The sequence below is a fragment of the Lactuca saligna genome, chromosome 4 (genome assembly GCF_052625555.1).
Source record: "Lactuca saligna cultivar CGN05327 chromosome 4, ASM5262555v1, whole genome shotgun sequence".
In the NCBI taxonomy this organism is placed as follows: Eukaryota; Viridiplantae; Streptophyta; class Magnoliopsida; order Asterales; family Asteraceae; genus Lactuca; species Lactuca saligna.
Genome location: NC_136420.1, coordinates 318,192,429 through 318,207,162, shown reverse-complemented (window position 1 = coordinate 318,207,162; position 14,734 = coordinate 318,192,429). Strand labels below are relative to the sequence as shown.

At 39.6% G+C, this 14,734-nt stretch overlaps 1 pseudogene; it reads left to right on the top strand.

Annotated features, from left to right (window-relative positions):
- The first annotated feature begins 673 nt into the window (after positions 1–673).
- On the top strand, positions 674–1,951 carry LOC145040891 (scarecrow-like protein 3 pseudogene; annotated as a pseudogene).
- The last annotated feature ends 12,783 nt before the right edge of the window (positions 1,952–14,734 follow it).

Sequence of the window (14,734 nt, the reverse complement as noted above, 5' to 3'; positions counted from 1 at the left end):
ATATATCTATATATATATATATATATATATATATATATATATATATATATATATATATATATATATATATATATATCGGCCGTCTTGACACATTTATTATTTTTGTGCTAACCTTAATTATATTATATTCCATTGTTGTATCCTTTAAACAATAATTGTTATACTCTTCACTTGGCATTACTCTTTTCGCATTTTGGGTAAAAAACAAGGCTACTAAATGGCATTATGCTATCATCCTTATACCTAAGTTTATTAGACTAACATTAACTTAATGCCATCCGGACGAAAACGTCCATGTTCAACTCAAATTTTCTTTGTTCGAATCCCACGTTTGGACAAGCATTTGTACCAAATTTGGCCCGTTTGCCCACTTCTATGTAAGGGACAAACGTTTGGTCTCTCTTTTCGGTTAAACATATTTCCCCACCAGGACTTAGTTTAGCGTCCCCCATGACATGGTACAACCTTCAGTTCATCGTTTACAAGTCACTAAAGCTTATGGGAAATTGGTTTGCCTTATTTTAGGCCATAGCAAGATTGAAACATGTAAGATGCTTCCAAAAGCTAGACGCCTACCTTTAAACCTTAAATTTGACTCTTTTTGTTTGGTTTATTGTATATACATACTTAAATTAGCCATGCAATTAGCTTTTAAGTTCATTATAGTCTAACCATGAATCCTACAAGTTTTTCACCTCCATCAATGAAACCAGATGTGACCCTTTCCTTAACAATACCATCATCAAATCATTCCCACTCATTTAAACCCGAAGAAAGAGGGGTTAAACTCATCCAATTATTGCTAACTTGTGCCAACCATGCATCCTCTGGTGATCTCCACTGTGCCGACTTATGTTTGAATCGTATATCGCAACTAGCTTCTGTCACCGGTGACTCAATCCAACGACTGGCTGCTAGGTTTGCAACCGCACTAGCATACCGTATAATTAGGCGTTGGCCTGGTCTTTACAAGGCCCTGGGTAACTCTGAAAGCAAGAGCATGAACATAGGGTGGGCCCATCATGCTAACTCTATGTTCTCTCAATCATTTCCTTATATGTCTCTTGCATATCTTATCATAACTCAGACACTAGCCCAAGCTATGTCTTGGGATCGTGTCATACACATCATCGATTTGGGCTCATGTGACACACAATTATGGGTTCGACTTCTGCAAAAGTTTGCTCAATGCCCTATGGGCCCACCTCGAGTAAGGATCACTTGTGTTAGTTCTAACAAGGTGATGCTAGAGGACTTGGGCATTACCCTTGTCAAAGAGGCTAAAAGCTTAGATATGCCATTTCAATATAACCCTTTAAATATCACCCTAATGGATCTTACACAAGACATGCTCGAGGTAAAGCCCGGTGAAGCGTTAGCTTTTGTATCAATCTTAAATCTTCATGTATTATTGGCTCAGGATGATCATGTTGACACACATTTCAAGGTTAACAACAAAAACGATATAATAAAGGAAAGCAAGAAAATGGGTGAATTTTTGAAGATGGTTCATTCAATGTCACCAAAGTTGGTACTAGTTGTTGAACAAGAATCAAATCACAACTTAACCCGTTTAGTAGACCGTTTTGTTGAGGGGTTGCATTATTATAGTGCAATTTTTGATTCTATTGACACAACATTTACAATCGGGGAGCTTTCGGATGAAGAGCGGATTAGACTAGAGGACATGGTCGGGCAAGAAATCTTGAACATTGTAGCATGTGAAGGCTTAGAGAGGGTCGAGAGGCATGAGAGGATTGCTTGTTGGGCTATTCGGTTTTCATGGGCCGGGTTCAAGCCCGTGAACTTATGGGTCGAGGCCATGGAAGAAGCCCAACAAGTAATTGATAGTTGTGGGCCATATGGTTACAAATTAGTTACTAATCGACCTGGTTCGATGATTTGTTGGCATGACCGGCCTATCTATTCAATTTCGGCATGGGTTATTTAAAATTTCTATTCAATCTTCAAATTTGTTATTTATTAATTTCTTTTTACATTGTCGCAAATCCAATTTTATATGTTTCCGTATTCGACTCAATTATTGTCCATAGATACCCCCCCAAAAAAAAAAAAAAAAAAAAAAAAAACCCGTATACAAAAGTATATATTGTATTGTGTTTACTTTATTAATGAGATTAGTAATTAGGTGACGTTTGGCTGGTAACGTTTCAAAATGAATTGACAAAATAATAGTAAAGTATTTTTTGGGTTAAAGTTTATGGGTATATGATATGAGTAAAGATGCATGATTGATCTTGGGTCCCATCCTTAAGGCTGATTAAATAAAAAGGTTGATCTCTTTAGGTTTGGTAAGGTTGGTAGCTCAGAGGTGCTTCAAATCTTATATGGTTCTAGCTGTAGTTATAAAAAGCTGATATAATATCAACCTGATGAGAGATTTAGCACGTAATTTGGTGAATCTAGTTGAAAGTGATAGTTAGAAAATGAGCACTTTATCATAAATTAAAAAAAAAGGTTATAAATTATTTTTGGTAAATGAACTATTCCAACTTTTTCAAGTTATCAATAAATCTAAAAAAAATGCTTAAAAAGATAACAGGTTTAGTTTTTTCATTTTTTTTTTTAAATTTTCACCGGATATACGTGATGTCATGAAAACACAAGAATAAATATATACATATAAAATCACATTATTTACGTGGTATGTTGAGATATAATATGTTGAGATATGGCCTACGTCCACCTCCAAAGTCACACTCTTTCATTGTTGGTATGTTGAGATATGGTATATTGAGATATGGCCTACATCTATCTATTGGTATGTTTGTAACGTCTCAAAAAACATAGAAAAAGTTTTCATTTTTAAAATATAATAAGGTAGTTTCCATAACCGAGAATTATCAAAATCATCACATCATAAAAATCAAAATTATAAAAACATGTCTTTTTTCAAAACATAAAATCCTCAGGAAGGTATGTACAATCATGCATTTGTCTTTCTTCGAACCGTGGAAGTACCTGAAACATTTAAATTCACAATTGTAAGCTAAAGTTTAGTGAGTTCCTCAAAATACCCCACACAACAATACACGTACAATGCATGCACACGTAAGCCTTCAGTCTGACTGGACTGTCTCGCAAGGCTTACAGTACACCTAGACCGCTCTTCTTGGGACTTCAGTCTGATTGGACCACCTCGTAAGGCCTACAGTATACTTGGACCACCCTCCTTGGGCCTTCAGTCTGACTAAACTGCCTCGTAAGGCCTGCACTACAGTTGGACCGCTCATGTATCTTGGCCTACAACATAAAACAGGACGGCTTTAACCCAACCACAATATGTCGATATATACAAATAAACCATAACAAGCAAACACATGTAATCATAGTAGATCTATCAATCTAATAGATCACTACATGATGACAACATCCTACACATAAAGACAAAACCTGCAGTACAAAGCATTATGAGAAAACTCACATCGCAAGCTAGCAGCTAGTCAACACAACTTGTACAAAAAAAATTGGTGCTAAAAGTCATATATACAACAATCATAGGCAAATCCTTAATCTATAGCCTAGAACCATCAAGTTAATTAGGTCAAAAAGTGAACGGTTAAAGTTAACCCAGTTGGCTATCACGTCATGGTCAGTGGTCACCCATTGGCCACATTATGGTAGCTTCACGATAAAATAGTCGCGACCAGATCAGCCACCACATAGTGGCAATCATGTCACCATGTTGTGGCAACAATCCAATCAAAACAATTGCAACGTCCCTTATTCACAACGTCATGTCAAGCATCTCGACACATCGTGGTTTTTATCTAAAGATAGCTTAATTGATTAATCTCTTAGTCCGAGAAGACCCTTTTCTCAAACCTTCCAGAAGGCTTCTAGGTATCCTAAGGGTTTATAAAATCTGAACTTTATGGACATGTGTGACCCATGCAGGTCCTTTACTCAAACTAAGTCAAAAAGCGTAAGAATTAGAGTCCAAGCTCCAGGCATGGCACAAAAACTTCACAAGAGACCATATCTGAAACACGCAAGGTATTTGGGACTCCCAAGACCCATAAAGTTGAAAACTTTTAGGTAACTAACCATTCAAACTTCATCCAAGGACCAAAAGATCATAAAATGACATATTAATAGATCTAGAGAAATGATGAGCATGGTAGCAACTTTATACCTTCAAATGATCAGGAATATGAAGAAGATTATGGATCTAAGCCTGAACCAAGCATACAAGCCACATGGGAACTCCTTCTTCTCTTCCACCTTCACAAAAAGGGCTCAAACACTCAAAACACACACAAAGAAGCTATGGTTTTATTTAGGTCAAAAAGGGAGTGATGGAAGGTGAGGGTAAGCAAACCTTAGCCATCACATCCCTTAAATAGGGGCATAAATCCTGGAAATTAGGGTTTTGCATTATAGCTACTGCCTCGTCATGGCCAATACCTTGTCACATTGTGTGCGTACCAAACATGCGTTCTTCTCAACGAGTAAGGCCATGTAGTGGTCACCTAAAACCTCATATTTGAAGTCTTTAAATTCCATAACCACAAAGAAGTATATACGTGTAATTAGTGTTACAATGTGTGTTTTCTATCCAATGTCAAAGCTTGCATCTCACCTTATTTTATTATAAAAATACTACAAACAGTCTGATTCATAATCATGATTCCGAAATTATTATATCATTTAGATGTGATTACCACAAAAATATGAAATTAGAAATAGAAGACAATGAGGGTAAACCTGATATGTGCTATCGAATTTTTATACATAAATCTGGCGATGATGTTAGTTTTGTCGACGGATTGATCTCCTAAAAATATCAATTTGTATTTTGAAAAGTCTGATACCCCCGTTATTTTTAGTTGTATTCAAATTTCTCCCGATGCTCAGATCTAAATATGTATTTTTAATTTTGATAAAATGTAATGAGAATACTAAAAATCAGGAAACAAGACAAAGAAAATGTAGAAGTAATATTCAATCGGGTATATATGTGAGTATGAGATGAATCCACCAAAAACACTTTGATGTCTATCTTGATATCCTGATGCCAATATTCTCCTCTTTTTCTTGATCATTTGGTTAAAGAGACTATCCTGAATGGTTATATGAAGATCAATCCTTATACTTTATGATGCTAACTCCAAGCTAAATTTTTTACATAAACTTTACACCTTTTTTAGTTTTCTAAATGCATCAACTCATTGGAGTTAGTGCCATCCATGCAACTAAGGCTTAAAATATTCAACAAAAATCTAAAAGATCAAAAATATCAATGGAAAACAAATAAAAATAAATCATAAAAAGTCAATTAAATCACCTGAGTATCTTATAACTATAAAATAAAGAATGGTCAGGAAATACAGTCGGGAGTTAGGACCCTTTCAACATAAAACTTTTCGAAAAATCCAACAACTAAGCCGAATATGGCTATTCTGAAACCGCTCTCAAAAGTAGAATTATTTGTATTAAATTTAGACATAATAATCAGGGTAGTTTATTTAAGTGAATAACTGGAAAGTAAAAAGTATTTCAAAATAAGAAAACCAAACAAAAGATAATAAATTAAAAGTGTAAACATCTTTGTCAAAAAATAGATTTCTTATTGCTTCTGTTCTTCTGAGGTCTTTGCTTGCGAAGTAAGGGATGTTTGAATAAATCATTTTTCATGCAAGACTTGGTTTGTAAGAAAAAAAAAACTTTTAGGACCCATTAGGCTATTTCCTTGGGATTCTTCACACCATTCACCAATAAGTAGAACAAGAGTAAACAAACTAGTCAACAGTAGCAAGAGTTTGTTTTTTCTCTTAATCACTACGATACATCTTGTTGTACTATGCCTCATGGATTAAGTTGGAAAAAATTAGTTGCCATCACTAAACCCATGCAAGTACACAAATAAAGTAATCTGCTGCTTCTATTTAAAATCCGTGGTGCAAGTGTAGAAATCGTGTTGTGATCAGCGAGAAAAATGATTTTTTTTGTAGCACAAATATTGTTTGAAATAATGAATCCCTAATTTTTCGATTAGATTTCTTCGATTCTGACCCGACACTTTAGTTTATTTGAATTCATGCACATCACAACAATATAATACCTTTTCGACAAGTGAATTTTTAAGGTCGAGCCTAAGAATCTGATGATGTACAACAATCATGTTGACTCCTCTCAGCGCCAACGTCTCATTACCAGCACCAACGTAAAGTCATATCTACAAAGACGCGTCAACATGATATATGTAATAATGTAATAGTTGTGTGTGTGTGTGTATATATATATATATATATATATATATATATATATATATAATTACTTAGTTAGTTAGTTTGTTTGTTAGTTAGTCAGTTAGTTAGTTAATAGATCTGATATCTTAGGGATATCATATATATATATATATATATATATATATATATATATATATATATATATATATATATATATTCTATTATTTACATAAATTAGGTGATATCCCTATTTTGTTGGGATTTACATCGTATTTACTTTTCTATATGTACTAGGGTTCAGATCATTCGTTGAATCATCATACCCTAGAGCTTTGTGTTCATTCTCTTGGTGAGAACCTTTTCTTAGTGGAAAACCTTAATGTTAATTCTCTATGTTCTTTCATTCGTTTTTATTTATTATCATCATTTATAAAGGAAACCTTCAACTGGTATCAAAGCGGGTTACTTTGATCAATTAGCAATGTCTTCCACAATTCGATGAAAAGAACTTCACCATGTGGAAGTTATAAGAAATGATGGTAGTTAAACTATGTATTACCCCATGATAGAAATTGTCAAAAATAATCATCATATACCTATGTTTCAGCCTACGAAGGAAAACTTTAAGGATAGTAATAAAGTCGGAAAACCTCCCCATGAATTCATTGATGAAGATAAACATCTTTTTCTCTTGATGTTAGAGCCCGTATTGCCATAGGAAAGTCCCTTACGGTTTTATTGGGCCGTATTTGTCAACTTACAGTTTTATTGGGCTTCATTTGTCAACTTATGGTTTTATGGGCCTTATTTTAAAAAAATACGGTTAAAATGGGCCCAAAGTGTAAATTCTCGGCTACATAGGCCAAAGATGTCATTTTTTATAAAAGTGGACCTTATATGGAAATTCACAGTTTCATGGGCTTAAAATGTAAACTTTTGGCCTTAATGGACTTAAAATGTCATTTTCATCAAAATGGGAATTATTTGCAAACTTTCGGCTTTATTTGGCTTAAATGTCATTTAAAATGAAAATGGGCCTTTATTGTAAATTTTTGGTTTTAGCGGGCCAAATAATTAAATTTTGACAAAAGTAGGCCTTTATTAAGAAATCTTGATTACTTGGGCCAAAAAGATCATTTCTAAGAAAAATGGGTCGTTTATGTCATTTTTAGCACAAATAGGACTAAAACGACCATTTTCATAATAAATGGGCTCCTTACGATATTTTCACTCGAATTGGGCTTGACACACCCATAACATGCTTATTGGGCTTCTTATACCCATTACTTGTTTATTGGGCCTTGCACATTCATTTCATGTTTATTGGGCCTTAAACATCTACTTACATGCTTATTGGGCCTTGTACATTCATTTAATGTTTATTGGGCCTTAAACTCCTATTTACATGCTTATTGGGCCTTACGCCATACTTTATACTAATCGGGTTAATAACATTAAATACTTGACATTTTGACAAAAACAAATGGTATTTTATCACCAATGTTTTGTAATCAAACACATACTCGAAACATTATTTTAAAGTGGTAAATAATGTGATACATTGTTCACGTAAATTCAGTTGAGGCTCCTGTGAGATGCGTTTTTACACGTACCTACCTAGTGTACAACCTTAAGTCCTATAGTTATAACCAGAGTCTCCTGGAGGGAGAGTGAGAGTTTTTGTATAGATCTATACTGGGTTAACAACCCCACACCTGAGTTTTTCGCTACAGCTAGACTAGACCAGTCTAAGGTGATAAATATCTTACCTTAAACAAGTCGACGCCTGAAGAATGTCATAACAGGCAGATCAGTCTAATCAAGCATAGTTATAACGACTCACATGTGTAGTAATAATCACATGCCAAAGGTTATTAAGCATGGGTGGACTGATCAGGTTTACAACACTTCTCAGTTTAGTAAGGGGTTGATTGGGGAGTACTCAGGATTTTGTAACTCACCTCGGTAAGGGGTCGAGTAGCAAGTACTCAGAGGAGTAATCGGCCAACTCGACGAGTTTTGCAACATTGGTAACATCCATGTAAACCCTAATACCCATGACCTTTCATATTACCTAGGATCCATGGATAAAAACCTCAATGGAATTCCATAATGGTTTAAACCATCCTAAATAACCTTTGGCCCACTCTATAAGAATCCATATTTAATTAGTCTCCTTTTGACCACTAAATTAATTCCAAATTAATTCTTTACCAATGCTAATAATATGATTTCATATTAATATTTTAGAACTTATAATATATTAATAAATCATAAATATCCTCTTCTCAAAAGTCCATCCTTACAAATTGTTCTGGTGAAATGCAACCTAAATGGACCATGCTAAATCGGTTCAAGTACATACCAAATATATTTATGGACTTAGACACCTTATCCAACAGTCTCCCACTGGGATAAGTCTAATAACTATAGTTGCAAGTACGAATTAGGAACCAACCAACAATCATAGCTCTTAAAACTTTGTCGAACTAAGAGGCACCATTTTAGAAAAGTGATCATATAATCCTCTATTCTCAAGATATCAGCCAGAAAAATACATGGAACAACGTCATACTTAATGTCCAGTAGTTTGTTTCCCAATTTCCGATTCACGACCACTCGAGATAAATTCCATGAAGTGATACAAGTGAGCGCAGGTTTAATCCAATACTCAAAACTTATGAGCACTCATGAATGTTGTAGCAACTTTTGCTATGTCTAAACACTTCAGACATCTACAAGCCAATTCATGATAGTCTTGCTTCAATACCTACTTCCAAAGTATGATCGGCTGTGGATAATTTGAATAATCTTATTATCCAAGAAGTCAAAACATTCAAAATTGAAACAATAGTAAACAATTGACACAAGATAGTAACTTTACTCATAAATAAACAAAAACTTTTATTTAATCATCAAATGTCAATTACATTTATCTATTACAAGTTTCAGAAATAGCTATCTAATCATTAAAACTAATATTTCCTTCAGCTCGATGCGCCTCGCATGCTGTAAATGCTTAACCCTACTCAATTTCTTCGTGAGGGGATCTATTGGGTTCTCTTCTGATGATACCATATTTGCTACGAGGAGTCCTTCTTCTATCATGTGTCTTATGAAGTGATATTTCGTTTCAATGTGGTTGGATCTACCATGCTCCCTTGTTTTCTTGGCTAAGGCAACCGTATTATCGCTGTTACAGAAAATCTCCATAGGCTCCTTTATAGCTGACACAACTCCAAGGTCTTCGATGAAGTTCTTCAGCCATATCGCCTCCTTCGCCACTTTGCTTGCTACTATGTACTCTGACTTGCACGTTGAATCAGCTACAATCTCCTGCTTGGAACTTTTCCAAGTAACTGCTCCTCCATTCAGGGTAAATACCCAACCCGACTGAGAGCAGAAATTTTCTCTGTCGGTCTGAAATCTAGCGTTAATATGCCCTATCACTCTCAGGTCATTACTCCCACTGAGGATAAGAACACAATCCTTAGTCCTCCGCATGTACTTGAAAATATTCTTTACCGCAGTCCAGTGAGCCTTACCAGGGTTCCCCTGATATGTATTGACCATGCTCAAAGCAAAGGCCACATCAGTGCGAGTACAAGTCATTTCATACATGATCAAGCCAACCGTGGAAGCATATGGAAATCGACTCATCTTAGCTATCTCAGCCTCTGTACTCGGGCTTTGAGTCTTACTCAGTTTGGCATTGCTTTGGATCGGTAAGTCACCTTTCTTGGAATTCTTCATGTTGAACCTCTTCAACACCTTGACCAAGTAGGTACTTTGACTAATTTCAATCAGTCTCTTACTCCTGTCTCTTAATATCCTTATCCCTAGAATATAGGTAGCTTCTCCAAGGTCCTTCATAGCGAAACACTTCCCTAGAATATAGGTAGTATGTTATCCACGTACAGTACCAAAAAGTTAACTATACTCCCACTAGCTCTGACATACACACATGACTCATCCTCGCTTCTCGAAAAGCCAAACTCTTTAACTTTCTCATAGAAACAAAGACTTCATCTGCGAGATGCTTTTTTCAACCCATAAATGTATTTCTTAAGCTTACACACTGTAACGACCCAATTTTTACGCCCGAAAATTTCATTTTAAAATATTACTTTAGAAAACATTAATAAATAAAAACATTGTTTGATCACACCATAACACATCGCAACCATGTTCTAAAAGGTCAAACCATACATCCCATCAAAATATCAGAGTACAATCCCAGTAAATCTCGTAAATGCGGAAACCGAAGAGTGTGTGTATGACGTGCCGCTACCGCGCCGACTCCTTCCCCTTCAGTGCAGAGGTACCTGAAAACAAAACTATAAACGTAAGCACAAAGCTTAGTGAGTTCCCCCAACGTACCACATACCATACAAACACATACATACGTACTGCCAGGCTATTCTGGGGTGCCTGACTACCCGGTACGGCCATTCTGGGGTGCCGACCTACCCATACGGCCATTCTGGGGTGCCGTCTTACCCGTGTCCAGCCATTCTGGGGTGCTGACTACCCATGTCAAGCCATTCTGGGGTGCTGACTACCCATCGGTCCTAACAACCGATCTTTGGGGACTGGTCCCCTCCCGCTACCTCTATCGCATAACATAACATACCAACATACAATCATACCATCACATACAGTCAGATAATTCTGGGGTGTCTGACTACCCAGCGGTCCTAACAACCGAACTCTACTACTATTGCATATAACGTATCATGATAGCATGTAACATAACAGGTAATAGTAAACCTAGATGATATCACAAAGACAATCATCTATCATACGTCTCCTACTGGTGGGCCGGCATTGTGGCCTTAGACCCACCACTACTGGAAGGTAACTCACCTCAAAGTAGCTGCTGAACTGATCAGGAACTAACTGACTGCTGCTGCTCCGGGAGTCCTCCGGCTGCAATTCCCACAACATACTCAATCAAACACTGCTAACTGTCCTTTAGGTAAAATGACCATTTTACCCCCGGTCTAGCTCTAAGACAATGCTAGAGTCAACTTTCAGTTGACCCGACTCGCCGAGTGGATCTCCACTCGCCTAGTCCCTAGCAAACTATTGTCCTGGGTCCCTGGTTCTACTCGTCGAGTTGGGCTATGACTCGACGAGTTCATCTTCTAACTGTTATTCAACTCCTTCATCCTACTCGCCGAGTTGTATGAACAACTCGTCGAGTTCATCTTCATCCGAAGAACACTTTATGCTAAGACTCGCCGAGTTGTATGAACAACTCGTCGAGTCTGTTCTTGATCTATGAAGATTGCCTTGGACTCGCCGAGTCAGGGCATTGACTCGCCGAGTCCTAACATGGGTGAGTTCAGCTCCCAACTCACCTAGTCACCCCCTGTGACTCACGGCTCAACTCGACACATCATGAAAGGACCAAATCGGTGACTCGCGACCAGACTCGCCGAGTCACCAATACGACTCGCCGAGTCGCCGCCATGCATCCACCAAATACACCGATTTACTCGATTTCAGTCCATGCTATTCATAGATCTGGACTTCTAGGACACAAATCACACGTAAAGTTTCCAACTTTACGTGTGGATATACACTAATGTGGATTTTAGGGTGCAAAATGCCTCAAAAGGGTAGATCTAGGATGAACAAGCCACATGGGGCCATAAAGCTAACAGATCTGAGCTCCTGGAGCTCAATCTTGCCTAGATCTAAAGGTTAATCCACTTATTATGAATCATTAAGCACAAACAAGCTTGAAGAATTGCTCAAGAGTGTCCCAAATGAAATCCTAAGCATAGAAACAGGGGAAAAACGAGATATACCTCAAGGAAAATGTTGAAATGACTCAAAGATGGCTGATCTCCTTCTCCTCTTCTTGATCTACTCCTCTTTCTCCTCAAAACCTTCAAGAACACACCAAGAACACTTCAATCTCTCAAGGAAATAAGGGAAAACGATGTTGGGGGAGTTCTGGGGGTGAATGGGGACGAGTTGGGGCGGAATGAGGGTTTAAATAGGGTGCAAACCCTTGAAACTTAGGGTTTCATCCAGCAGCGGTGACTCGTCGAGTCCAGGATATGGACTCACCGAGTCGCCCACTTAAACGTGTCCTGAGTCTCGTCCCTACTCGGCGAGTCGGACCTTATGACTCGCCGAGTCCAAGGCTAAAATAGGGCAATGCTCAAATAAAATTCACATACCGGAAACCAGGTGCTACAATTCTCCCCTACTTATTTTAGACTTCGTCCTCGAAGTCTGCTGCCCGGTCCTGAAACAGCTCTGGGTAATGCTCCATCATCTCGTCCATCGGTTCCCAAGTCCATTCCGAACCCTTGCGGTGCTGCCATTGCACCTTTACTAGTTCTACCCTCTTGTTTCTCAACGTCTTGGTCTTTCCATCAAGTATTGCGACTGGGCGCTCAATGTAATTCAAGCTGTCATCAACCTGAATATCCTCCAATGGTACTACTGCTGAATCGTCCACCAGGCACTTCCGCAGCTGCGAAACATGGAAGGTGCTGTGGATCTGACTGAGCTCGGCTGGCAGATCCAGCCTATATGCCACCTTGCCCACCCGGGCAGCAACCCTGAACGGCCCGATGAACCTTGGGCCCAACTTGCCCCGCTTCCTGAATCGAATGACACCTTTCCAAGGCGACACTTTCAGGAGGACCATATCCCCGACTTGGAACTCCAAGTCGGATCGACGTCTATCGGCGTAGCTTTTCTGCCGACTCTGTGCAGTCTGAAGTCTGCTCCGAACCTGCTGGATCCTCTCGGTCGTCTCTAGCACCACCTCGGTGCTTCCCATGACTCTCTGGCCAACCTCCCCCCAACATATCGGGGTTCTGCACTTCCGCCCATACAACATCTCGAACGGTGGTTGGTCAATGCTCGCGTGATAGCTGTTGTTGTAGGAGAACTCAGCCAAGGGAAGATAGGTATCCCAGCTACCACCGAAATCCAACACACACGCCCGCAACATGTCCTCCAAAGTCTGGATGGTCCGCTCACTCTGACCATCTGTCTGCGGGTGAAAGGCGGTGCTGAAATATAGACGAGTGCCCAACTCGTCATGAAATTTCTTCCAAAATCTGGAAGTAAAACGCACATCTCTGTCCGAGATCACCGATACTGGCACCCCATGCCGTGCCACAATCTCCCTGATATAGATGTCGGCCAATTTTTCGGCCGATATGCTCTCCTGAATTGGAATAAAGTGAGCACTCTTGGTCAATCTATCCACGATGACCCAAATCGAATCCACTCCCCGTGCGGTCCTGGGAAGCTTTGTGACAAAATCCATCGTGATATCTTCCCATTTCCACAGTGGAATGTCCAACGGCTGCATCTTGCCATGCGGTCTCTGATGTTCAGCCTTGACCTTCCTGCAGGTCAAACACCGCTCGACGTACCAGGCCACATCCCGCTTCATGCAAGGCCACCAATAATCCGGACGAAGATCCCTATACATCTTCGTTGCCTCGGGATGAATAGAAAATCGGGACTTGTGCGCCTCCTCCATCAAAATCTGACGCACGCCACCGTGATACGGCACCCACACCCTACGGTGTAATGTCAAAAGTCCTCTGCCATCATTATCAAAAGAGGAAACCTGACCCACCACACGCTCTCTCTTCCGATGCTCCTCCTTGATAGCCTCCTGTTGAGCCTCCCGAATCTGCTCCAACAGGGGAGTCACCACAGTCATCCTCAAATAGACGTCCCTGATCGGCGTCGTCTTGCGGCTAAGCGCATCGGCCACCACATTGGCCTTCCCTGGGTGGTAAAGGATCTCGCAATCATAATCCTTCACCACGTCCAACCACCGCCGCTGCCTCATATTCAGATTCGGCTGGTCCATGAGGTACCTCAAACTCTTGTGGTCCGTGTAGATGGTAAACCGGACCCCGTAGAGGTAATGCCGCCAAATCTTGAGGGCAAAGACCACCGCCCCCAACTCCAAATCGTGCGTCGGGTAATTTGCCTCGTGAGGCTTGAGCTGACGCGAAGCGTAGGGAATGACATGCCCCCTCTGCATCAGAACTGCGCCCAACCCTGAAATGGACGCATCGCAGTAAACCACAAAATCCTCTACGCCCTCAGGCAGGGCTAGGATCGGTGCCTCACACAATTTCTGTCTCAACATCTCAAACGCAGCCTGCTGCTCGGGTCCCCACCGAAAGACCACGGCTTTCTTCGTCAGTCGTGTCAGGGGTACGGCTATCTTGGAGAAATCTTGGATAAATCTCCGATAGTAGCCTGCCAATCCCAGGAAGCTCCGAATCTCGGATGGAGACTTCGGGACCTCCCATCTCATCACGGCCTCGACCTTGGCCGGATCAACCAGAATCCCGTTCTGGTTGACGAGGTGTCCAAGAAATTGCACCTCGCGCAACCAAAACTCACACTTGGAGAACTTGGCATACAAGCTCTCCGTCCTCAGGGTCTCCAATACCTCCCTCAGATGCTCCTCGTGTTCCTCCCGAGTCTTGGAATAGACCAAGATATCATCGATAAAGACTATC